This window comes from Bubalus bubalis, chromosome 3 (genome assembly GCF_019923935.1).
Source record: "Bubalus bubalis isolate 160015118507 breed Murrah chromosome 3, NDDB_SH_1, whole genome shotgun sequence".
Lineage (NCBI taxonomy): Eukaryota > Metazoa > Chordata > Mammalia > Artiodactyla > Bovidae > Bubalus > Bubalus bubalis.
In genome coordinates this window covers 86,548,982-86,576,793 of record NC_059159.1, presented here as the reverse complement: position 1 = coordinate 86,576,793, position 27,812 = coordinate 86,548,982, and the positions used below count along the sequence as shown (strand labels likewise).

At 37.7% G+C, this 27,812-nt stretch overlaps 1 protein-coding gene across 2 annotated transcripts in view; it reads right to left on the bottom strand.

Moving 5' to 3' along the window:
- MLLT3 (MLLT3 super elongation complex subunit) overlaps positions 1-27,812 on the bottom strand; it is a 289,539-nt gene that overhangs the window by 185,713 nt on the left and 76,014 nt on the right. The window lies entirely within an intron of this gene.

Here is a 27,812-nt window from a genome sequence, read left to right as displayed (position 1 = left end):
AGTGGAACCCAGGTCAAGTTTTCCACCCATATCTAACTCCAAATTTTCATGCTGACATACCATCTACAAATTCACATAATGTGTTAGCTGTGTATCTAGAGCAATCCACTTCCTACCAAAAGAATATCAGCATCTGATGAAAACCTGAGAGAATTTTTCTTAAGTTTTCTTAAATTTTTCTTAATTTTCTAAAATTGCCTGCTCTAAGTGACCAGGGCCTAAGATCAAAACTTTTATCATTTTCTAAAGATGACAATGGTATTATCATAAAAGATATTTATGGTATGATCAAATTTTATATAACCTTTCCAAAGCCTGCTTTAAAAGTCAGACCCTTATTCTTCCCTCCCAAACCTCTGGGATAACACTGTAATCAAAACCAAAATTAATCCCATGTTCAAAGCTAGCATATGATTTCTCAGGATTACTCAATTTCCTCCTGCCCATGCATGCAAGATTTTGCTTACTAACTATAGCAAGTTCACTGTCTTCTTCAAGGCGGAGCCTCAGTATTAGAAGAACATTAATCAATCACATAATTTCATGCAGCCTATTTCTAAACTGGAAAAAACAAATCAAATCAGGATAATAGATAAATCAACATTTTAAATGTTAAATGTTAAGACCAAATAAAATAAAATGTAAACAAAAAGTTTATGTTACAATAAGACTATATCATCAATCCAAATGAAGTTAAGTTCATTTGGTTAACCTCTAGGTTAAGTGTCAAAATATAACACATTAAAAAAAATAAAAGAAAACAGCTTATACCGGGTTTGAAGCAGGCATACTAAATGTGAAAGTAAGGAATATTAAGATACAGAATTTTACATTCCCTGCTGCTTAATACAAAAAGGGAGGTTCTATTTCAGTGTTATCACAATAAAATATTTTAGGGTCCACTATTGACCAGAATCACAAACAGTACCATTGCTTCTGAGACTGCTCTAAATTTAAAACATTGCAACTTTCCTCTCATAAAATCCATTTGTATTGGCCCCAGAAAATCCAAGGTAAATGCAAAACCCACAGAATGCTTGAAATGCATAATGAGGACAACAGATCTATTCCCTTACCTTTCCCCCACATTCCACCCTTGCTCTTTAATGAAAAAAAAAAAAAAAAAAAAGTCTTCAGTCTTATCAGTTTCCTTTCACAAACACTCTGCTTCATGTATCCTCCAGAGGCCCATCCACTAAAGGCAGAATGAAAGTGTTTACAGATGGTAGAAAGAGATAGGGGAGGACACCACCCCTGAGCCAACACTATCTTCCCAGGATCTAGAGACCTAAAGAGAAGAAATTCTAGTCCACAAAACCCCAGTCATAGCTTTAGTGAGGAACTGAAAGTAAATCTTAGAGGTAAAGAATGAAGACAAAACATAGCTAAAGATTCAGGCTATAGGAAAGGATTAGACAGATAAGCACAAACTGCTTTAGAAAGTCAGACTCCAAACAATTCAAGTCTATAGAAACCAGCCTCTTGAATTAAAAAGAACTAAACAAAAAGGAGGACAGTTTTTAAAAAATGTTTTAAACCCAGATGGCAAACTATATTTGCCATATTCACTAAAATAAGTATAAAGACTCCATCAACCCAACTAAAAAAAAAAAAGAAAAAGTATGGCTAAGAATCCCAAATTTTACTCTACTCAAACCATTTCTATTTTATGGTATCACTAATTTATACACCTGTCCTCTCTGTGGCCTCAAGGAACTAGGAACCAAAAGAGCATAATACATGATTTCCATTTAAATCATTCCATTTTAGAAGTCAAGTTATTCTGTGTTTGGAGAAGGGTGGTGAGGACATGACAAGGAATTACAAGCCAAAATAAGCCAGTGGGAATTAGAAGAAGTAGGGCTCTGCTCTTTTCATGCAAAAGAGATCCCTATTGTGGTAGGCACCATGTTTTTCTAAGTACGCACAATGCCCACAGTTAACATTTTGTGAAGATCTAAATGAACACCAGGTCAACTTGAGCTCCTCAAATTCTCTCCTTTCAGAGTCCAGACTGGGGCCCCTTCACATTCTGGTAGTACAATAACTGGCTACCTAAGCTGGTGATCTTTTTTTTTTTTTGAGTATGTTCACTATGGGCAGTATGCTCATTAAAATGTGTGCTGAAAGGTATATTTACTGGGTTCAAATTTCAGATGAATATAGTGGGAAGAAATGTTTACTATATTCTTTGTAATTCTTCTTTATCTTCAGATAAAAGCGGTTATTACTCTCTAGTAGTGCCTGGTCTGAGTCATTAAAACATCCTTGTTGGAGGGTTGTTTCTTTTCTACCTTGCTTCTTCTCCCGAGACAAGTACTCATTAAATGTCTGCACTTGAGGTTTGAGTTTGTTTTTAAGCATAAGTAACTGAAATACTGAGTGATACACCATATTAAAAACAGCTCACCACTGCAAAACTAATTATACCACGGTTCAAATTGTTTTTGTTATGTATATCTCAATGCATCTTTCACTAACAGAATAACTTATACCTTCTATCACATGTATCTCTAAAACAGATTACAACTATTTCATTAATACCACGGATTTTTGTTTTATATTCTGCAAAGTGACTTCAGTAACTTTTATTGTAAGAAGAACTATCAATCAGAGCACAATGCAATGGCCAGGGTACAGTATTTTTAAAACAAGTTAATTTGAATCTGGTAAGCACCACTTACAGACTTGGGCAGGCCACTTGGCTTCTCTGAAAATTGGAGTCCTCATCTAAAGATGAGAATATCAACATTATACCCTATTTATCTCAGGGATATTAAGAGGATCAAATGTGAAAATGTTTTACATATCCTAAAAATCCTATACATAACCATAAAAGAAAGAACTGATAAGCTGAATTACATAAGCATTTACTATTTCTGTATGGCAAAAGACAAGTGATAAACTAAAAAAAAAAATATTTTCAACACATCTGTCAATACCTCTAAAGGACTCCAAAAATTTGATAAGTGAAAGAATCCAAGAGAAAAAAAGATGATCAAGAAATAGAAAAAATGCAAATAAATTAAAAAATATAAAGAAAGATATTTAACCTCACTGGTAGGCAGAGAAATGCAAAGATCAAGTTTGCTAAAAACGGACATTCTCATACACTGCCTTTTTGGAGGAAGAGGGTATAGTATGAAAGTCTAGAGTCTTCTGGAAAGATACATACATTATTTAAACTTTAAAAGTCATATATCCTTCAATTATGGGCTTCCCAGGTAGCTCAGTGGTAAAGAATTCAACTGTCAAGCAGGAGACATGGCTTCGATCCCTTGGTCGGGAAGATCCCCTGGAGAAGGAAATGGCAACCCACTCCAGTATGCTTGCTGGGAAATCCCACAGACAAAGGAACCTGGCAGGCTGCACTCCATGGGGTCGTAAAAGAGTTAGACATGACTTAGCAACTAAACAACAACAAAAACATCCTTCAATTAAGGGACCCCATTTTTCGTATTTCTTCAACTGAACTTAAAGCACCAGTATTTAAGATATATATTCAGGGATATTTTCATTACTGTTTAGAAGAACAAAAACTGGAACTGCAGTTTCCATCAATAGCAGAAAACCTGAATAAATCACAGTTGATTCTCTCTATAGAATATTTATTTATTAAAAATAATGAATTCTATGTCTGCATCTGTTGATCTTGAAATATGTCCAAGATACATGTATGTTGAACTGAAAAGTTCAAGTTGGAGAATCATGTAAATGGCATTATCTAGTTAAGTTTTTACATGTCTATTTTATTAGCCATATGAGAAAGATATCGGAGAAATATACCATAATGTTAATACTAGTCATCACAAACAGTTGATACTGGTGGGGCTGATTGTGTTTATTTGCACATGTGTATGCAGGGATATTTATTCATTTCTGGAGTGAATGACTTATGAAAATTAAATGTATTACATTTTATAATTTAAAAAATTTTCAAGAAAAAATAAGATGAAAAGAAACTGTTCCCAATATTAGAAAGAATACATACAAATATGCAATTAAAAATAAATAATCAATATTCCATATATTCTTTCAAATAGGAAAAAAGAAATCTACCAAGACAATCAAAGTATACTACAATGAGTTCTACGTTGAATACTTCACAATATTCTATCTCATCACTCCTTGTCCCAAACTGCTACCAGAAGTAAAAATAAGAGAAGTAGAAAAAGTTAAGCTATGAAACATCATTAAACACGTCATTTCTAAATGCATAGATACCACAGGTGCTCACACACACACACACACACACACACACACATTACTCTGTCACTGAAGGGAAGGAAAAGCAAAAGTGAGAAGACAGGTACCTGCAGCTGAGGTTGAGGGTAGGGGATGGCAAGAGTAGTCACAGCAGACATTAATAATCAATCATGTGTTCATTGATATGGAGCTGAGAATTCCAGTCTCAGAACTGAAAAGCAGGAGAAACCCATCTGCCTTCCCTGGTTCAGAAAGGCAGATAGCCTAGCTGTCTTTGCCGGAGGAAAAAGGCTTACAAGTCTGAACCAATGATGAGTTGCACACCCTTGCCTACCCTTTGCTACCTAAGCAGTTCAAGAGCAAGTCTTCAAAAGTCTTCCTTCAATAAAAGCTACTAAAATGCTCATTCTTGATCTGCCTCTAAGAAGGGCTACAATGGTGTAGTTTTAGGGATTGTGGAACAATAGATCCCTCCCCATCTGGCAACTGGTATGAAATTCCATTAACAAACATGTTTTCATTCCATAATAGATCCTTCTTAATTTCATATGGCAACAGCATACCAGCATGAATTGGTAATATCGGACACTTGTCCATTTTGATAGGTCCTCCTTACCTTTAACCAGCAGTTATTAAATTGTGACCTCAAGACTAGCAGAATCAATACCACCTTGGAACTTGCTGGAAATGCAAAAATGATCAGGCCTCACCCTAAAACAAATGAATCAGAAACTTCAGGGGAGGAAACCAGTTCATTTTTCACCCAGCTTTCCAGTTTGTTCTGATTCTGATAACCACTAAAGTTTCAGAACCACTGCGTCAAACTACCCGTGTGAAAACAGCATCAATATCTGTAGGTGTTTTTATCCTGCAGGCCTGCAAAGTTTAATAGCAGTAATGCTATTTCAGTAGTAGCATAACATATAACGACATCATTAAGTAAATTTCGTCTGTTATTTGGGGTTTTTTTTTAATATAGCTAATTTTTTTTCAAGAAACTCTGTTCCTAGAAGTCAGTAACTGAGGTTACTAAAATAGCTATGGCAATCACCAGAACTGCCTCTAACCTCACTGCCACTGACAAAGCACAATACATGACCAATCCCTCCCCATACTAAGGATACAGTTTGCAGAGCCTGCCTTTTGACTGGAACGCCTGCTGTTTATGGTACTTGCCTTTTTTTGCATCACCAGCTGTAAAAATGACTTTACTTAAATGTATAAATCCATACTCCACAGCATAGGACAATTCAACAAACACAGATGATCTAACATCTACTATACATAAGACACCATATGAAGAACAGCATGGAAGGCCCTGACTTCAGCGAATTTACAAACTAGCTGGAGAATACCATGCAGAATGTGGCAGAGATTCCCAGATTTCCACCAAAATCTGCTCCTCCCCCTTCCGTGCTTCACAATATTTCCCGGCTTCCTTTGTAGTCGAGTGGTTGTATGAACAGCTCTTACTAATAGAATGTGAAAAGTGATATATGACGTTAGACATCTTAGGCTTTAAACCATCAGATATGTCTCTCCTTCTGTCCTGTCCGCAGAAAACCTGGACCTGGTGGCCACAGGGCTTCAATCACGCAAATGACAATGTGTCATGGGATGGGGACAAAAAGACTTGAAAGGAATCTGGATCTCTGAATAAACACAGGTCCCTCAACCTGGATCATGCCTATCAAGACTTACATAAATGAGAAAAACATCTTTGCTATTGAAGCCACTGTATTCTCAGGTCTCTTTGTTATAGCCTCCTGGCATAGTTTGACTCATCGACTATCTAAATCCTAATGTACTAAGTGGTATACAATACAGAAGGGGCTGCAGAGAGGTGGTCCCCTCTATAGGGGGCACCAGAGAGAAAACAGAAGTTGCAGGAGTCCAGTAGTAGAAAAGATTGTCAGCCCCCTAACCCCAAACCCCAAGCAAAGTAGAGGGAAGACATGAGAGAGGGTGTGGCATGATTTGCTAGGGAACAAGCTACTGTATCTGGTGCTGAGTCATAATGCCATTCACAGGGATTTCAGTTTGACGGCCCTACGTACAGTTGTGCCTCAGTGAGCCCTGAGACCGCAGTCGTTCTGAACTGTTTCTGAAACCCCGATGTAACCTCAGACTATCCACTCAAAAATACACGTGCAAAAAAAAGTTTTCACACGTAAAAAATTTCTGTACCATTTCAAAAGGCTTGCGCCCCATACACCAAGTTCATGCACAGACTCCCTGATGGAAATGTTTTGTGATCGCGCTTATGTCTGAAAAAAAAATGATGTACATTCTGCATCAGAACAACATGGATTCTGTGAAGGTTTTCACGCAACAAATGATGCACAGGCAAACGTCACTAGATGTGTTATATTATGTACCACGGGAATATAATACATAATGACAAAGAAATACAAAATGAAAGCAAAGTCACTAAGAAAGGCATCCAGAAGATGTTAGCCATAAACCCCAGACCCAGCTCCAGGTCTTTACAGCTGTGAACACTGAACATTAGCCCTGCTTCAGATGTGTCCCCCTGACTCCTACAAGACTTCAGCAATCCCACCTGTGATGTACATGAAGGACGAAGCAGCTCCATCATAAAAGCTTGGAAACAATGTTAACACTAAGTGGCTCCTCTGATCACAACAAGGCTTTATGTGTGTACTGAAAAGCTATAGCAACTTTAAAAAACTGATGTAGAATTGACATACAACATTATGATTCAGTGTCTGTAAATACTGCAAAATGATCACAATAAGTCTAGTTAACATTTTTAAATCACATTTAAAATCACAGTCCAATCTGATAGGTAGTCTTACAAAAATAAATAGAAAAGCATAAAATTCTAAACACATACACAGCCAAATACTTTAAATTACAGCCAATCAGAAAACTTCAGCAGTCTTACTGTTCTCGTTCTTTGGCTTATCTGCAAAACTTTCATTACCTATCAGGTCCCCCTGTTGTTCCTCACTTTCTGTGTCTACAGAATGTTATTTTATTAAATAATTGTCATGCCAAAAGGCACACACTACTATAAAACTTTATCTGCGATGCTGAGCAGAAACATCTATTTCTCTTTTGTCAAAACGTATTATAATGCTCTGTCACCTACAGAGTGTGTAGTATGATTTCCAGGTACACTTGAACTAAAAAAAAAAAAAAAATCTGTTTTTCTCCTAAAAGGGTACCAATAGTTGCAATGATGTAAAAAGATTATGTGGTAATCTTGAATAGGCAACATATTTCATGTTTCCAAATATCTTAGCTGGTTCAATAGAAGACTAAAAGGTAAAATCTTTCCTAAGTATATTATTTTTACACTATCATGAGATAATTGAAAATGTGTTCTAATAAACTTGACTCACACATTTTAAGTACCTACTTAATTTTCAGTAATTTGCTGGAAATTACTAGCCAGTGAAGGATATATGTTCCACTTTATTAACTATAAGAAATAATTATACTTAATATGGTATCTATTTTTTAAACCAGTTTAATTCGATTTGTTAATGAACATTTACTTACTGCCCATGTAGTAATATAGGTTTTTTTTCAGACTTTAAAGAGTTCAAAGTTTAACGTTTCATAATGCTTATTGAATATCAGTGTCATTAGAATCCTGAACATATAACCTTAGAGACATAAAATGGTCTCTAAGTCTATACTAGGATTTTTTTTAGTGGGCTAATAGTAGAGGGCTATACAAACATCAAAATAGAATCTCACACACTTAAATCATAGCACTATCCACTGAGAGGAACAAGAAGAAATGGCACTCAGTAGCAATGATCACAAAAGGTGCCCCGATCTAAATACTGCTGCTGCTGCTGCTGCTAAGTTGCTTCAGTCGTGTCCGAATCTATGCGACCCCATAGACGGCAGCCCACCAGGCTCCCCTGTCCCTGGGATTCTCCAGGCAAGAACACTGGAGTGGGTTGCCATTTCCTTCTCCAATGAATGAAAGTGAAAAGTGTAATTGAAGTCGCTCAGTCATGTCCGACTCTTAGCAACCCCATGGACTGCAGCCTACCAGGCTCCTCCATCCATGGGATTTTCCAGGCAAGAGTACTGGATCTAAATACTAGTCCCCAATAAAAGAAACCAAGGCTCTCTGAAAAACTGGTTGAACCTAGGGCTGGGAAAATGAAAATATAAGATGCACTTGGATAGTCTCATGGAGTCAGAAAATTTGAAAACAGGGCAGTTCTGGGAGTGGGAATGGAAACACGTCTTAAAGCCCCAGGAAGCAACCTGCAGGAATTCCCACTGGCCAAAGCTGGGACAACTTAAATAACAAAATACACAACAATAGTAACATGGAAAAAAATATCCATGTGGCATACTGATATAAACAAACAATCAGGGAGAAGTGATCAATTTTCTTTCTGGAAGAATTCCAGTTAATAAATGAGAAGAAATAAGTAAAACTTATTTAGAACTGCTGCAGGAAAATTCATGGATGAATGCCAAAACAGGTGGGCAAAAGTTTAGGCAGAAACAAAATATCATATAGTCTCAAAAGCATCTTTCCCAAAATATTTAATAATTACAAAGAGAAAAATGGTAACTTTACAGTGGAGTATCCTGGTAGATACCACTTAAACAAAGGGAACAAAGTAACAAATATTGACAACATGCAGCCCCTGAGATGATGCACTGAGAATGGCTCAGCAAGGCTGTGCTATTCTTCCCAGTACCACATAACCACAGTCTAATCATGAGAAAACATCAGTGAACCCCAAATTCAGGGATATTCCACAAACCACCTGGCCAGGACTCTTCAAAAATATCAAGGTCATGAAAGACTAGGAAAGACTGAGAACTGCCACAGACTGGAAACTAAAGAAACCTGACAACTAAGTGTGATGTGGGATGTGAGACTGGATTCTGCAACAGAAAAAAAAGACTGCTAGTAGAATTGATAAAGTTAAAATAAATTCTATATTGTACCATAACTGTTTTATGTTTATTTAAAATGTTAACATAAAAGGAGCTAGGTGAAGCATGGACAGAAATTCTTTTTCCTATTTTTGCAAATCTTCATTAAGTCTAAAATTGTCTCAAAATAAAAGCTGTGGAAAGCACAACAGAAAAAAATAAACCAACTGCACCATCAGCAAAAAATTACCAGCTATAAACCTGACAAAAACCACAAAATAATTATAGAGAACATTATAAAATTTTATAGGACATAAAAAAGAAGGCAGGAGTAGAGGAAAATACACTAAAATCACAGGATAAAAAAAGCTAATAATTCTCAATAAAGGTTAAGATGGATCACTATTTTGAATTTAAAACGGGCAGGGACTATTTTCATTTTGCTGGTCCTGTAATACTTTTTAAAAACTTAATGGTTCAGTTAACTAACAGTGAGTTCAATCTTCCTACATGACAAAGATCTTCCTTCATGACAAAGATAAAAGAAAAAGCAATGCTTTTAAAAAATTAAATTGGTGAATTGAGATATGTAAATGTTACAAAGAATCAAAATTAAGGATGAAAAATGAGAAATAAAAGTTAGTCTTCCAAAACTAAAAAAAAAATAAGGAAAACTACAGAAGTACTTATTAAACAGAAGAAATTTATGTAAGTATTTAAATTAAGACTTCTAACAGTTCTCCAAACACTTCTAATGTGGTGTCTAGACTGGATTTGAAACACAAAAAGGATATTAGGATAAAAACTAAATAAGTCTGAAAAAAGTCTGGAGTTTATTTAACAGTGATGCACCAACATTAGTTTCTTAGCTTTTACAAAAATATCATGGTAATGTAAAACCTTAACAACAAGGAAACTGGGTAATAGCTACACAAGAATTTTTTGTACTGAATTTGCAATTCTTCTGAAAACTTCATTCATTTCAAAATAAAAAGTTTATTAAAATATATGTCTTATAATTTTTAGTTGTACAAAATAGTTCCTGCATTCGATCATGTCATTTTATTAAACCATATTGGTTTACTTGATTATATGGCAATTTTTTCACACATGTACATACATATATTCATTCCAATCCCAAAGAAAGGCAATGCCAAAGAACTACTGCATAACTGCACTCATCTCACACACTAGCAAAGTAATGCTCAAAATTCTCCAAGCCAGGCTTCAACAGTACGTGAACCATGAACTTCCAGGTGTTCAAGCTGGATTTAGAAAAGGCAGAGAAATCAGAGATTAAATTGCCAATATCCATTGGATCATCAAAAAAAGCAAGAGAGTTCCAGAAAAAACATCTATTTCTGCTTTATTGACTATGCCAAAGCCTTTGACTATGTGGATCACAACAAACTGTGGAAAATTTAAGATATGGGAATACCAGACCACCTTACCTGCCTCCTGAGAAATCTGTATGCAGGTCAGGAAGCAACAGTTAGAATTGGACATGGAACAACAGACTGGTTCCAAATCAGGAAAGTGTACATCAAGGCTGTATATTGTCACCCTGCTTATTGAACTTATATGTAGACTACACCATGAGAAATGCTGGGCTGGATGAAGCATAAGCTGGAATCAAGATTGCCGGGAGAAATATCGATAACCTCAGACATGCAGATTATACCACACTTATGGCAGAAAGCAAAGAACTAAAGAGCCTCTTGATGAAAATGAAAGAGGAGAATGAAAAAGTTGGCTTAACACTCAACATTCAGAAAACTAAGATCATGGCATCTGATCCCATCACATTATGGTAAATAGATGGGGAAACAATGGAAGTGAGAGACTTTATTTTCTTGGGCTCCAAAATCACTGCAGATAGTGACTGCAGCCATGAAATTAAAAGACGCTTACTCCTTGGAAGAAAAGTTATGACCAATCTAGACAGCATATTAAAAAGCAGAGACATTACTTTGTCAAAAAGGTCCGTCTAGTCAAGGCTATGGTTTTTCCAGTGGTCATGTACAGATGTAAGAGTTGGACTATAAAGAAAGCTGAGCACCAAAGAATTGATGCCTTTGAACTGTGGTGTTGGAGAAAACTCTTGAGAGTCCCTTGGACTGCAAGGAGATCCAACCAGTTCATCCTAAGGAAATCAGTCCTGAGTGTTCATTGGAAGGACTGATGCTGAAGCTGAAACTCCACTACTTTGGCGACCTGATGTGAAGAACTGACTCACTGGAAAAACCCTGATGCTGGGAAAGATTGAAGGTGGGAGGAGAAGGGGACGACAGAGGATGAGATGGTTGGATGGCATCATCGACCCGATGGACATGAGTTTAAGTAAGTTCCAGGAGCTGGTGATGGACAGGGAAGCCTGGAGTGCTGCAGTCCATGGGGTCGCAAAGAATTGGACACAACTGAGTGACTGAACTTACTGACTGACATACATACATAACTCATGATACACATGGTTGAACTCACAGAATTCATTGGCTCAAATGGAATAAGCTGAGCTACAATCATATATTGACTCACAAAACTTATCAATTATCAGTTTAAAAGTACTTATTTTGAGTTTAGTTTGTACCAACTAAGTCCCATTCGAAGTGCTCTGAATTCCAATTTCTTTCATGTAACATAAATCTAGTAAAATAGAAAGGCATGTAAATAACTGGAGAATCATATAAAGACTAATACAAGAAAATAATTAGAGAATAAAGAGAAGACCACCGGAGTAAAACCATAGAAGAGTTAGGTACACAGAAAGAAGGGATGACTGATTACCTAGAAGACAGAACAGACTGTTTCCTAGAGGTGATTGTTGAACTAGTCTGGAATGAAGACTGGATACCTGGAGAAGGAGAGAGAATGTCTCAAAGGCACAAGGACAGGAGAATTCAAGGCACATTTGAAAGTGGCAAAATGTTAAGAGAGAATGCTGACCCACGGCCACAGTACAACAACTACACAAAAAGCCATAGAAGCAGTGGTGGGTGTTTGTGGGTGTGTGTGTAAAAGGGAGACAATGGATCTCAAATGAGTTAACATTTAACAAAAGATTGACAGGAGAGGAGTATTTAATTGTACCACAAATCCAAGTCTCTACAGAGACTCTTGCTTCAAAACCATATTACTATAACTCTACCATAAAAGGAACATTCAAACTGCAAAGAATTTTAAGTGTACATGCTCTAGACAGGAAGAAAAAATTAGGAAAATGTGTTCTCAAACACTGCATGAAAAAGATGACAGTGCTTTCTGTCCTTTAAATCAGAACTGAATCCTGAATTTAATGAAGAGAAATCTCTTATTGTCCATGATGCCATAAGCAATTAAGACCAGCTAGAACTCATTAATTGCTAGAAAAACAGCCATAGTATGCTCATTCTATTTATCCAATGCAGCCTAGTATTCAAGATCAATGGCAATCTAAAACAGGAGATATAAAAAATGAATGCATACGAACCAAAGAGAGAAAGACATCATTTGATAGTAAAAGGGACTTATCCTTTAATTGTCACAAGTTTCTTAATATTCTTGAAAACATATTGTGAGGAGTTTCCTCATAAACTAAATGTAAAAATGTAAAGCACATTTATTCCAGAACCCAGAATCAAGTTTTGATACAAAAAAAATTTAGGAAGAAATAAAGACCCTCTTGCTATCACCAAACTATTAATGTTTTTTAAATTACCACTGAAGTAGATGAACAAGCTTTATACAGAAATCCTTTTGATAATTCACACTTCAAATAAGACCACCAAAGTCACCTCTTTCAGCTTTGAAAGCCACCAAAGAAAGCATTAGTTTAAAAACTAAACTAATCCTGTACTGTACTTACTGTTCTTAGACTTGTATTCTACTTCTGCTTTATTGACTATGCCAAAGCCTTTGACTGTGTGGATCAAAACAAACTGTGGAAAATTCTTCAAAAGATGGGAATACCAGACCACCTGATCTTCGTCTTGAGAAATCTGTATGCAGGTCAGGAAGCAACCATTAAAACTGGATATGGAACAACAGACTGGCTCCAAATAGGGAAAGGAGTACATCAAGGCTGTATATTGTCACCCTGCTTATTTAACTTAGATGCAGAGTACACCATGAGAAATGCTGGGCTGGAAGAAGCACAAGCTGGAATCAAGATTGCTGGGAGAAATATCAATAATCTCAGATATGCAGATGACACCACCCTTATGGCAGAAAGTGAAGAACTAAAGAGCCTCTTGATGAAAGTAAAAGAGAAGAGTGAAAAAGTTGGCTTAAAACTCAACATTCAGAAAACTAAGATCATGGCATCTGGTCCCATCACTTCATGGGAAATAGATGGGGAAACAGTGGAAAGAGTGACAGACTTTATTTTTTGGGCTCCAAAATCACTGCAGATGGTGACTGCAGCCATGAAATTAAAAGAGTCCTTGGAAGGAAAGTTATGACCAACCTAGACAGCATATTAAAAAGCAGAGACATTACTTTGCCAACAAAGGTCCATCTAGTTAAGGCTATGGTTTTTCCAGTAGTCATGTACGGATGTGAGAGTTGGACTATAAAGAAAGCTGAGCACCAAAGAATGGATGCTTTTGAACTGTGGTAAATGAGAAGACTCTTGAGAGTTCCTTGGACTGCAAGGAGATCCAATCAGTCCATCCTAAAGGAAATCAGTTCTGAATATTCATTGGAAGGACTGATGCTGAAGCTGAAAACTCTGGCCACCTGATACTTAGGCGAAGAACTGACTCATTGGAAAAGACCCTGATGCCAGGAAAGACTGACGGCGGGAAAAGAAGGGGACAACAGAGGACGAGATGGTCGGATGGCATCACCAACTCAATGGACACGAGTCTGAGTAAATTCTGGGAGTTGGTGATGGACAGGGAGACCTGGCGTGCTGCAGTCCATGGGGTGGCAGAGTCGGATACAACTGAGGGACTGAACTGACTGACTGTACTTGGACATAGATAAACTGGATATTAACGCTTAAACATTATTTGGAGGAAAACAATGGGACACTTTAAAATTAGCTTTACCTCTCTGAAATATTGATAGACTCTTTCTGGATCCCAGTACTAAAGTCATTACTCTTTAGAAGATAGAATTATTGCCCACTAATGGAGTTACACTTAAAGGTGGCTCTGTTTGTCTTATATCAAATTTCAAAGTCATATGTAACATTTATTTCCTCTTGTTTCAAATATCCAGGGAAGTTCCTGCTCAGCATGTGTAGCATAAAGAAGAATATAAAAATAAATAAAAAATAAGTATTCTGTCTCTTAAAATACTATTTGTATCAAGACCAGAATTAATAGTATCCTTATCCTGGTTCCTACATGACAATCTCCATGAAAACATCTATGAAACTATCTCACAGTACAATGGCATGATAAAATATTTCTGCCAGATGAAATTTACTGCTGCTGCTGCTGCAAAGTCGCTTCAGTCACGTCCAACTCTGTGCGACCCCATAGACGGCAGCCCACCAGGCTCCCCCATCCCCGGGATTCTCCAGGTAAGAACACTGGAGTGGGTTGCCATTTCCTTCTCCAGTGCATGAAAGCGAAAAATGGAAGTAAAGTCGCTCAGTCGTGTCTGATTCCTAGCCACCCTATGGACTGCAGCCCACCAGGCTCCTCCGTCCATAGGATTTTCCAGGCAAGAGTACTGGAGTGGGGTGCCATTGCCTTCTCCTGAGATTTACTACATAAAATAAAAATTTTCTTCCTAATTTTCTAAAGCAGAGGAACAGAATGACTGACTAACTAGAAAGAACATTTCAAAATAAAAATACTGAAGAACATGACTGGGGTGCAGGGTCGGTAGCTGTCATGAATGGTCCAACACAAGCTTTATCAATGGCCTCAGGAATGATTACCACACATGTTCAGGCTTCCCCTCCCATTCAGACGAATCCAGCCCACCTCTGAGTGAGGCTTCGGATGGTCACTGATGCTTCCCAAACTACACAGCCCCCCATCCCTGCTTAGTTTTTTAGATGTATCCCAAAGGGAGACAAGAAATTAAAACTCTTGCTTCCAAAGGAACACAACAAATGAAAGACCCTTGTGTGGGAGCCATGGCAGCCTCAACTGTCTGGAAGACCACCTACTCACTAGGAAGGGGAATGGGGGAGGGACGCACAGGATGAAGACGCAGAGGACAGGGAAGTGGGCACGAACGAGAAACTGAAGAACTAAAGAAGCAAGACTGGACAAAAAGGAGCAGTGGAAAAAGCACTTGGTTCCTTAACATAAGTGAGTTCTAGCAACAGGAAGACAAAAATCAGTTTTTGAGTCTTTTTTTTTTTTTTTTTAAAGGGCCAAGGTTTTTAAATGAAATTTAAAGCTCTTGTTTTTGTTCCTCCTATCAAATGTAACAGTATCCCCACTACACATGCTTCTTATTTCATTCATTTGTAAACCATTCCTGTCAACTCTCAAATGCAGGTCTAGTCAATCTCAAGGTCACTGGGCACACATGCTTCTCTGTTTAATAGGTTTGGGATACAACGGCTTTGCTGTACAATTTTTTTCAGCTCTTTTAATGTGTCAGTTCAGGCTTTTAATACCTTTCATCAAACTATTACTCATAACTGGTCTCACAAGACCCATAGTAGTTTAGCTCGAAGTCTAACCCTCTAAATTTACATGTTGTGACATTCTTTGAAGGCATTTATTTAAAATCATGGCAAGGGTATTTGTACGGAGACCAAATAAGAAATATCTTTTGTAATTTTGGCCATGGCTAAGGAAGACTTAGAGGTCGACAAGGTTGGAGGGAATGGAGAATGGGTAGGGTTGCTGTAGAGAAGATATGCATGTTTAAGATTAGAAAGCACTAAAATATCTCATGTGAAAATTTTCATAAGGTACTAGAAACATAAGAATCAAGTAAAACCAACAAATGTTTATTGGGCAATTAGGCGCCCACGAACTGCCAAGGACTTTGCTGACAATGATTAGCTTTTTGTAAAGTAAACTTATTGAAGTTTAGTATACATGCATACAGAGAAGGCAATGGCACCCCACTCCAGTACTTTTGCCTAGAAAATCCCATGGACGGAGGAGCCTGGTAGGCTGCAGTCCATGGGGTTTCGAAGAGTCGGACACAACTGAGCAACTTCACTTTCACTTTTCACTTTCATGCATTGGAGAAGGAAATGGCAACCCACTCCAGTGTTCCTGCCTGGAGAACCCCAGGGACGGGGGTGCCCGGCGGGCTACCGTCTACGGGGTCGCACAGATTCGGACACGATGGAAGCGACTGAGCAGTGGCGGCGGCGGCGGCGGCGGCAGCGGCAGCAGCAGCAGCAGCAGCATACATGCATACAGAAAAGTGAAGCAGATCCTAAGTATACAACTTGATATACTTCTCAGCAAATCAACAAACCAGAATAACCACCACCCAGTTCAAGAAACATATTATAAGCTTCTGAGAAGTCTGCTCCCCCAAACTCAACCTATCCAAAGGTGGTTGTTGTTCAGTCGCTCAGTCATGTCCAACTCTGTGGCTCTGTGGACTGCAGCACACCAGGCTTCCCTGTCCTTCACTATCTCCTGCAGTTTGCTCAGACCCAGGTCCATTGAGTCAGTGATGCCATTCAACCATCTCATCCTTTGCCCCCCTCTTCTCCTCTTGCCCTCAGTATTTCCCAGCATCAGGGTCTTTTCCAATGAGTTGGCTCTTCACTTCAGGTCGCCAAAGTACTGGAGCATGATTCTTTTTTTGAACTTCCTAACAACAGAACTGTGGAATACATATTCTTTTGTGTCTGGCCTCTTAAATGTTATGTCTGTGAAATGCATTCATACTGTTGAGCATAGCAGTAGTTGGTTCATTTCTCTAATGTACAAAATTATATTTTTCCAGTGTAGAAACATTCAACAATGTATTTATCCATCCTAAAGTTGATGGACAGTTTTAAGTTATTACAAGTAGTTCTGCTATGAATATCCTTGTACATGTACACACACATACATACACACATTCCTAGAAGTAGAATATATGGATCATTGAATATGTCTATGTTTCAATTTACTGACAGTTTTCCAAAGTGCTTGCACCAATTTACATTCCTACGAGCAGAGTTAGAGTTTCAATTGTTCCACATACCTGTCAACACTTTATTGTCTTTCTTAATTTTAGCCATTCTGGTGAGCATGTAGAGGAATTACATTGTGGTTTAATTTGCATTTCCCTAAAGACTAATGAGATTAGGCAACTTTCATATGTTTGTTGTACATACTGGACACTCATGGAGTGTTAGTTGAGGTCTTCTATCCACTTTTATTACTGGGTTGGCTGCCTTTTCTGTATTTTGATTTGGCCGAGTCCTTTATATGTTCTAGATACAAGTGCATGGGCAGAAGTTTGTAATCTATTTGATACAAATATGATATATACACATGAAAAAGGTCTCAGTTCAGTTCAGTCGCTCAGTCGTGTCTGACTCTTTGCGACCCCATGAATGGCAGCACGCTAGCGCTCCCTATCCATCACCAACTCCCAGAGTTCACTCAAACTCATGTCCATCAAGTCAGTGATGACATCCAGCCATCTCATCCTCTGTCGTCCCCTTCTCCTCCTGCCCCCAATCCCTCCCAGTATCAGAGTCTTTTCCAATGAGTCAACTCTTCGCATGAGGTGGCCAAAGTATTGGAGTTTCAGCTGTAGCATCACTTCTTCCAAAGAACACCCAGGACTGATCTCCTTCAGAATGGACTGGTTGGATCTCCTTGCAGTCCAAGGGACTCGCAAGAGTCTTCTCCAACACCACAGTTCAAAAGCATCAATTCTTCTGCGCTCAGCTTTCTTCACAGTCCAACTGTCACATCTATACATGACTACTGGAAAAACCATAACCTTGACTAGATGGACCTTTGTTGGCAAAGTAATGTCTCTGCTTTTGAATATGCTATCTAGGTTGGTCATAACTTTCCTTCCAAGGAGTAAGCGTCTTTTAATTTCATGGCTGCAATCACCATCTGCAGTGATTTTGGAGCCCAAAAGAATAAAGTCTGACACTGTTTCCCCATCTATTTCCCATGAAGTGATGGGACCAGATGCCATGATCTTAGTTTTCTGAATGTTGAACTTTAAGCCAACTTTTTCACTCTCCTCTTTCACTTTCATCAAGAGGCTTTTTAGTTCCTCTTTACTTTCTGCCATAAGGGTGGTGTCATCTGCATATCTGAGGTGATTGATATTTCTCCGGCAATCTTGATTCCAGCTTGTGCTTCTTCCAGCCCAGCGTTTCTCATGATGTACTCTGCATAGAAGTTAAATAAGCAGGGTGACAATATACAGCCTTGACGTACTCCTTTTCCTATTTGGAACCAGTCTGTTGTTCTACTTATAAAGTCTATGACTTTTTCACTAAAGATCCTACATCTCAACAACCAAATCTATTTTAAGATTTAGTTCCCACCATCGTAGCTCTTGAAAAACAGTAATTAGATTAGAACACTGGAAGTTTCAGAACTTCCTATAGGTACTGCTCACCTTCTAACATAATGCATTTCAGAAAATGTGCTCAAACTGAATATCCAAGAGTTGAATCTGAAAAGTCCAACAACAGACCTGTTGAAGTGTCACAATTCTAAAACACCTTTAATTCAGAATGACATCATTTTGGAACATCTTTGGGTGAGGAAAAAAAACATTAAATGAACACATCTGTAAAGGAACACATTTATTGTAAGATCTGAATTTGATAAAAGAGACAAGTCGTACACCTTAGAATCAAAGAAGCAGAGTAAATGTTATAAGAAATGATCTATTCCCAGTGCAATCGAAGTTTATTAAAATCCCTAATTATCATTCACATTTTTAGAAATAATCTTCAACAAAACAGTTTTAGCATTCAGTACATGTTCATTAATTGTGTTCTTTTACTTCATCATTAAACACAGCTTAAATCTAATGAGCATCTAATTGAGGTTAAAGACCCATCCTAATGATTTTCATCTTTATTTCAAAAACATTATTATAGGCTACACTACTGTGTATGTGTATATATAAACACAAACACACATGTGTTCAGAAACACACAAACCTCTGTGATTTCAACTTATTTTTATAAAATGGGGTAATGCAATTAAGGATTTAATGGATTACACAAATATGTAGTGCTGTGTAGAGAGAGAGAGCAGGCCACCAAAACCCAACTGTACACGGAAAGTGGCCATATCAGTCTCCACCGCCAACTGCTGTAACAACCAACCACAAACTTGGTGGCTTACAACAACACACATTTAATCTCTCACAGTTCTAGAGGCCAGGATTCCAAAAGCAGTGTCTCTGAGAATAAATTAGACATCAGTCAGGTGGCACTCTCTCCAGAGACGCCAGGGGAGAATCTGCTCCTCGCCTCTTCCAGCTTCTGGTGGTTGCAGGCATTCCCTGACTTGTGGCCCCACCACTCCCCCCCCCTCCCCGCCTTCATCTTCACAGTGTCTCCTCAGTGTGTCTGCCGAATTTCCCTCTTCTTTCCTCATCTTAAGATCTTAATCAAATTTACAAAATACTCCTTTTCCATATAAGGTAAGATTGACAGATGCTAGGGACTAGGACTCAGACAAATCTCCAGACCACATCCAGGCCTAGTACAGCACCCTGCTGTAGGGTTGTTTAAAGTACTCATCAGTTTGTATGTCAGCGTCCAAACTGTAGGAGAGGGTAATGCAGGGAATTTCAATCCATACTGCATGAAAGTTCAGGGTGCGGTGAAATACAATGTCCAGAAAAATCAGACGGCCAGTGTCATACTATAAATATCCATTACAAATAAGTCCCTGGCACAAGGTTATCAACTCTGGCTAAATATTAAATCACCAGGGAACATTTACAATTACTGATTTTACAATTACTGATGCTAGGGCCCCACCTGAGATCACTAAAATTAGAATCTGGATGTACAGCCCAGATTTGGGGATTTTTGTTTACTTGCTCTTTTTTTCAGAGAAGGCAATGGCAACCCACTCCAGTACTCTTGCCTGGAAAATCCCATGGGCGGAGGAGCCTGGTGGGCTGCAGTCCATGGGGTCACAAAGAGTTGGACATGACTGAGCGACTTCACTTTCACTTTTCACTTTCCTGCATTGGAGAAGGAAATGACAACCCACTCCAGTGTTCTTGCCTGGAGAATCCCAGGGACAGGCGAGCCTGATGGGCTGCCGTCTTTGGGGTCACACAGAGTCGGACACGACTGAAGGGACTTAGCAGCAGCAGCAGAAGCTCTTTAACTCAGGTGATTCGAATGTGCAGCCAAGGTTGAAAAACCACCATCTCCAGCAGAAAAAAACAAATAAGATGGAAAACTTAATTATACGGGGAAAGATTTGTTTGTTTTTACAACGAATTTAATGGAACCACATTTTCTCCTTAGGGAAAAAGAGTATCTTTAATAATCATATTCTTAATTTAATTTGAAAATATGTTGAGATCTTAAGTTCTAAAAACTTAGATCTGTAACTCTTTTAGCCAAATTAGAATATGTGAACAGCAGGGCCAACTGAGAAACTACGAAGTTTAATTACAAGGAACCTCAAGTTTGTTCACTTAATTGACACAGCTTTAACAGGCTCTGAAGGTAAAGAGTCTGCCTGTAATGCAGGAGACCCAGGTTCCAGCTCTAGGTCAGGAAGGTCTCCTGGAGAAGGGAATGACTACCCACTCCAGTATTCTTGCCTGGAGAATTCCATGGAAATAGGAGCCTGGCAGTCACAGTTCACAGGGCCGGAAAGAGTCAGACATGACAGAGCAATTAACCCTTAGCACTGCTAGCCTAGAACAGGAGAAGGCGATGGCACCCCACTTCAGTGCTCTTGCCTGGAAAACCCCATGGACAGAGGAGCCTGGTAGGCTGCAGTCCATGGGGTCACGAAGAGTCAGACATAACTGAGCGACTTCACTTTCACTTTTCACTTTCATGCATTGCAGAAGGAAATGGCAACCCACTCCATTGTTCTTGCCTGGAGAATCCCAGGGACGGGGGAGCCTGGTGGGCTGCCGTCTATGGGGTCGCACAGAGTCAGACACAACTGAAGCAACTTAGCAGCAGCAGCAGCAGCCTAGAACAAGCAACTCATGGAAATATTCATGTTACACTGAGGTTATTTTAGAATTATGCCTACTGTTTCATGATTTTATTTTTATATAGAAAACCATTACCAAAGCATGGGAAATGACAGTCAAAACTCAAAGATGATAAATCAAATTTTCTATCACCCAGGTTAATTATCCAAACTGAGGATTTTATATTCATATCTCTGACTCCTCTTCCTTCTTTCTGCAACTGCTCTTTTATCCAGCTACCTAGGGGATTTTCTGCACCTTCATGACAGAGAAACAAAGGAAAATCAAAAGTCAGTTGATTCTATTTCTTAATATATATTTTTTTAAATGCTTATTAGAAAAGGGGAAACCTATATATGTCAAAGGTTGAACAAACAATGTTACTGTTTGTTAACTCTGCTTAGAAATATCTTTATTTGGTTGATCAATATGATAAGTAACTACAAAGCCAGCAAAAAAAAAAAACAAAAAAACACAGTACCTCAATATACTGAGTTCACAGATATAGCAGGATCAGATCAGGAAGCAATAAAAAGGCTGAATCTACTGTTACCCCTATTTGCCATTATATAAATAAAAAATTACCAAGATGAGAACATACATGTTTTAATATGAAAACTATAAGAAAGAGTCACTATACTTTTGAAATGAGATATGCATTTCATTTTTATACAATGAAAAAGCACTTCAAAGTCCCTTAGGAAATATTCTACCCAACTCACCTGTCAAATTTTCCAGAGCTTAAACAGGCCAAGATATAGAGGTTAAGGTGTAGTTCCTAGCTGACATAAAGGGGAATTTATCCAACAACTTTCAAAATCTGAAAAATATTCTTCAGAAAATCACACCTATTTTTCACATTCTGTTTCCTGGTAAGTATCTTCACAAAAACAATTACTGAATATAAACTGGTATTTGGTCTGCCACAATCTGAAAGTCTTTTGTAAACTGCTTATACATTTCAGATGAATTATGAATTATATCTTTCATTTACAACATACTTCTTTGTATCCAAATTTATTTTAATAACCTACTTATATTCTTTGATACCTCTTGTTTTCCCCTCAAAAAGAAAAATCCAAGAATAGCCTAGTTTTGCTGTTGGCTTTCACCATGACAGAGCAACCATTGTTTTCTCCTCTCTGTCCATTGCACAGTTGCTTTTTCAAATACATTTTCCTTTCAACTCTGTATTCATTTTGTTTTCTTTTTATCTTTTTTAAAGCACTGCTTGTCTTTATTTTAATTCTTTGTCACGTACTTAATTAGGATTTCATCTTGGTGGCAGCCACTCTAATTCTATAGACTCCTCATTGAGAAGCAGGTTTTGCTTCTCATTTATCTTCCCCTAAACTTTTTTCTTTTTTCTCACTTTCACTAGCGATTTTAATTACAATCAATTTCTAAGGCAGGAAGTATGACATGAAATGTGTCACTGCATTTTATATTAGACTAAGAAACTGTTGATTCCATGTCATTTCCAAAATATAAAAACTACAAAACTAGTTAAAAACAAATTTTAAAAATCTTTGAGGTAAAGGATGGCTTGATGTCTCCTCTCATAGTTCCAGTAAGGCCTCTGAATCTTATCTGTTTTAACAATCTGTGTAAACTACTGATTTACAGTAAAGCTATAAAAAAATCTCAATTTTAGTTTATACAAAATAACTAAAATATTTACAAGTCATCCACTATTTGTTAATACAGTGATAGGCAGCAGTCCTCCACATCCCACAAAAATGACCAAATTAAATTAATCTCAAAGTTGTTTTCATAGCTGCATTAAATTATAGATTTGGTATTGGGCCCTAAATGTCATGATTTCCAGCAAAAGATTAAACCTTACAGCCTTCGTTTAATCTGTAAAATTAAGATATTCAAGCATATGATGAAGTCTCTGCAATAATCTAGAAAATATTGCTTGACCCTTGAAAAAGATTCACCAGCAGCACTTTAGGGAGTTTTTTGTTGCTGTTATTGTTGTAGATACACAGTATGGAAAACCTAGTAAATGTAGAAATCTATATAAAAGTTAAAATCATTCATAAACCTAACAACCAGGATGAACCAATGATAACATTTACAAACTAGAAAAAGACACCAACATGATATGTGTTCATAAATGTGAAAAATTAATACAGTTGCATCACATGGTATATAATTTGGGCCTACTTTTTCAACTTATATCATGAACTCTGTCCTCCATCACTAGAATACCTAAAAAAAATAGCATCTTAGTGGCTGACATCTACTTCCAGAAAATTTAAGTTACTACACAAATGCAGTTTTTCAAAGGAGAGATATTTAGCAAATTTATTTGTGAAATTTTATAAGACACGTTTTTGGAAAGCTCCTCTGGAGAGGAATTATTCCAACCCTTAAAAAGCAAATAAGATAAACAGCAATGGCAATGACGGGAAAAAAAAAATCTTCATTACAGATCCTTGTTTAGAGTCTTCCATGGCTAAAATAGTTGGGGAAAGATCCAACTGAAACACTGATCCTATGTTTCTGCTTCAGTCCTATATATACGCAACCAAACAACTTTAAGTTTAAAACAACTTTAAGTTTAAAATTAGTTATGAATTGACAGAATCATGTGAAAAGTTCTGAGCTTCAGGGACACTGCCCTTCATTTTTACCCAACCTTGTCCTACCTGGATACATGGAAAATGAGTTTGAAATAAAAATTAAAAATATGCTGCTTTCTGCAGATCCCTCTCAATAAGCACACGAAACCCACAAGCACTCACAAAACTAGAAAAAAAAAAATTGTTTAAAGCCAGCATTAACCATGATCTACACAAACAAGAAGGAGCATTCCAAAATGCAAATACTAAGTCTTCCACAGGCATGTAAACATTAGGAAAGATACTCAGCAACAGTTCATCAGGTCTAACCCCTGGGAGCTCTGGTGCCAAAGAGGCCAGAGCCTGTGATGGTTTTTTAGACATGATGGACCTTTAATAGAAACCAAGAGGAAGCAAGGGAATGTACATCCAAAAAAATCAATCAGAAAATATTCAAGTAATGAGAGACATAAGAGTTACTGAAAGAAAACTGCGTTCGCTCAGCAGAAACAGACACTGCAAAGAACACATTTAAGGTTCCAATAGGTACTGTGGGACGGGTACTGAAGTGGCAAGGTCTGGGAGGAGATGCTCCCCACAATGAAGGAACATCCGAGAGACCTGAGGAGCTGATCATCTCAGCCCCCACCTGCTCCACATCCCAAAGACACCACCACATGTTCAAAACCTGTTCGATACTGGCAAATGTTAAAAACAGACAGAAGTGGGAGGATGCCAATCCAGACATAACTCAGCTAGAAATATCCATGCAAGGCAGAAATTTGGCCCAATGAGGTTGTCTTTGAATCCATCAAGAGGCAGACAGGGCTATGTGATTCTATTACTAAACAGGAGGTTGTAGCAATTCAGGGGAGAATGCCTCCAACTTACAAAGACCTTCTGCGCTTATTAAATATAAAAAAGCTTTTAAGAGTCCATCACAGGTATATTTCTGACTGTAATTCTTAAAAGGGGATTTTTTTTCCTAAATGTAGTCAAGCAGGCAAAAAGCCAATCAATCCATTAGAAAAATCAAAGAGAGAGAAAGCTATGCTTTGTCATTAATTCAGTCATGCAAAAAGCAATACTATGGGCATTCTTGTTTGTTTTTTAACTGGACAGCAGTGGATAAATGGATAACAGAACAGGAAGTGGACAATGCCTTTGTAATATTTATCCTACAACTGAGACAGAGCTCATACTTCTGCTTCACACCACGTCTTCAGGTCTGAGCAAGTGTCCCAAGTTTCAGGGGCACATGTAAAGATAAAAGAAGAAAGCATGTTATCACGAAAAAGTTGTTTCTGACTCTAGACTTTGATGACTATCATTTAGGCAGAAAGAATACACTGCGTTTATCCAAATTTTTCCCTCACTTAAGGTGAGAATTTCATAAAAACCACCATTGTTGTTGTTTTCAGTCGCTCAATCATCTCTCACTCTTTGTGACCCCTTGGACTGCAGCACACCAGGCTTCCCTGTCCTTCACCATCTCCCAGAGCTTGCTCAAACTCATGTCCATTGAGTCAGTGATACCATCCAACCACCTTGCTATGCTAGGTGGTAAATTTAATATGCTATATCCCTATGGTTCTTTTGTTATCAGTCTAATGAGCCATAATTGACCTAGAAGAAAAAGTTGAGTAAAGGAGAGGGTAAAACCATTGGCGAGGCCGAGACCCTACACCCTGGTTACACAACACTTTAATCAGAGTCCCTCCCATTTAAATTCATTCTTGAATGCTGATGAGTATTCCTGAAGGGTGATCTTTTGTATACAGAACTGTTTTAATAAAATCTACCACGTGCAATTTTTTGAATTACAAAATTATTTCATACGACAGCCAAGGCTATTTCTTTTCGGCTCCGGTATGTGACTCCTCCTGTAGGTAGTGGCTGTTTAACTAGAAAAACAAAAACACTGCCAACAGGCACATACTGTGCAGAAAATATAAGTGCTACATTTATAGACAGGAGCAGCTTTGTAGAGCATCTAAGATCGGCAGCCCAAGTGAAGGACAACCATCTGGTTTTTCACTTATGACCAGGGTTTCTCAGCCACACAAACATCCAGGAGCATGAAACCTAGGTGTCTGTACTGCCCACTGTCAAGCTATCAATGGGAAGCCATTAAATAGCCAATTACTTAAGGCCATGTAGGAGGTATTCAACATAAGCATTCATGGACACTTACCTTTCAGTTAATGGCAGATATTAAAAAAAATTTACACATTCCAAAATGGCTTGGAGAAAACAGACAAGTATTCAATGTTATTACAGCTGGGCAAGAAACTGCTACAATTCAATCAATGTTTACTACCATAGAGGATTTGGAGAAGGCAATGGCAACCCACTCCAGTCTTCTTGCCTGGGAAATCCCATGGACAGAGGAACCTGGAGGGCTACAGTCCATGGCGTTGCCAAGAATCGGACATGACTTAGCGACTAAATAACAATAACTACAGAGGACTGGTGCTATACACAGGTGTGCCTCCCTTGGTGCCAGAGATGTATACTACAAAAGTGAAAATATTCCATTTGTCTAATGGAAGGGGTGATGTGATTTTTAATGTAAAATGTAGAGAAAGATATGTGTAACATTCCTTTTGTACAAGAAATCTTAGAATCACTTTCTTATTCAAAGAATGCTTTTACTTCCCTAGTGATGATCATCTCACCATTCATGAACATCTTGAATTATAAGCTCTAGTCCAAGATTTTTCTAATAAACGAACACTTAAGACTTTTCATTACTTACAGCTTAAAAAAAAAAGGGGGGGGCGGAATGAGGGAGAGTGAAGGAGTCTTGTCCCTCCTTGGTTCCAATGTGAACTTTCATCTGTTTATTTTTCAAATTTTGGAATAATTCAAATAAAGCAACACAAGCTATAAAAGTTCAATGTAATTAAAACACCAAGAAAATGAAATTTAAAAGCACTACCATTAAGTTTTAAAACTTAAGATCCTTCAGATGATTTATTGCAGTGTGAAAATAAAGTCTAAGTTGCAAAATTTATTTGACAGACATGGCATATTATAAGCACTTCAATATCAAAGTGTCACCATGGTTTATGCTGTTCAAATACATTAATCTTCATCTTACCCTAGGTTTTACACATACATTAAAAAACTAATTACAAGCCCGAAGACAAATGATAAACCACACAGCAACATTTGTAATATCCCTTAATATAAATGTAATGTTCATATAATCATTAAAAGATTTGGAAACCTCCTGATCTAAGACTGTATAACTCCTGTTACACCATCTGGGTGTTAAGAGTTCTCAATGACAGAAATAATGTGTGCCCGATTTGTTCATTATTTCTGGTGGAACTAGAAAGGCTGGTCACCTCCGAACCCAAGAATTTAGCAAGTGTTCTAGTTTTTAATATTCAGAGTAATAAAACACACGCTTATATAGCACTTAGTATGTGCCAGGCACTGTATTTAATTCACTTTGCCCTCTGAATGTTCCTGTGAGAATTTCTGAACATTCCTGTTCAGAACTTCTAACATTAACTTCATTTTATAGATGAGGAAACTAAAACAAATATGCAAAAAACAATTATTTGGCCAAAATTTACAGCTAAAATTCAAACCTGGGCAATCTAGCTCCAAAGTCTTCATCTTTTTTTACCACATTTCTACTGTACAGCATATCAAACAATCCCAACCATCCTCCCTGTCTTCCCACCTCCATCTGAAGATCAGGAATACCCGAGAAGGCAAGCATTCCTAACTAAATTTACACCATCTGCCATCCCTTTGGATAAGTAGATTCACATACCTACATTGTTCTAAACATGCTTGAGGTAAAAGGGAAAAAAGAAAATACAAATTCCCTTATTCTTCTGGGAAAGAGATACTGGATACAAAAAATGCAGCAAGTTATAAATTATAAAGAATTAGAGAAGGTATTATCAATAGAATAGAGTTTTCTAAACAGTCCTACTGAGATCCTTAAAAACATGAAAAAAACTCAATGCTTTTTAAAAATTACTCTAATGAGATAATCAAAACAGTACGGTGCTGGTATAATGACAGACACACAGACCAATGGAGTGGGTACGCAGTCAAATAATC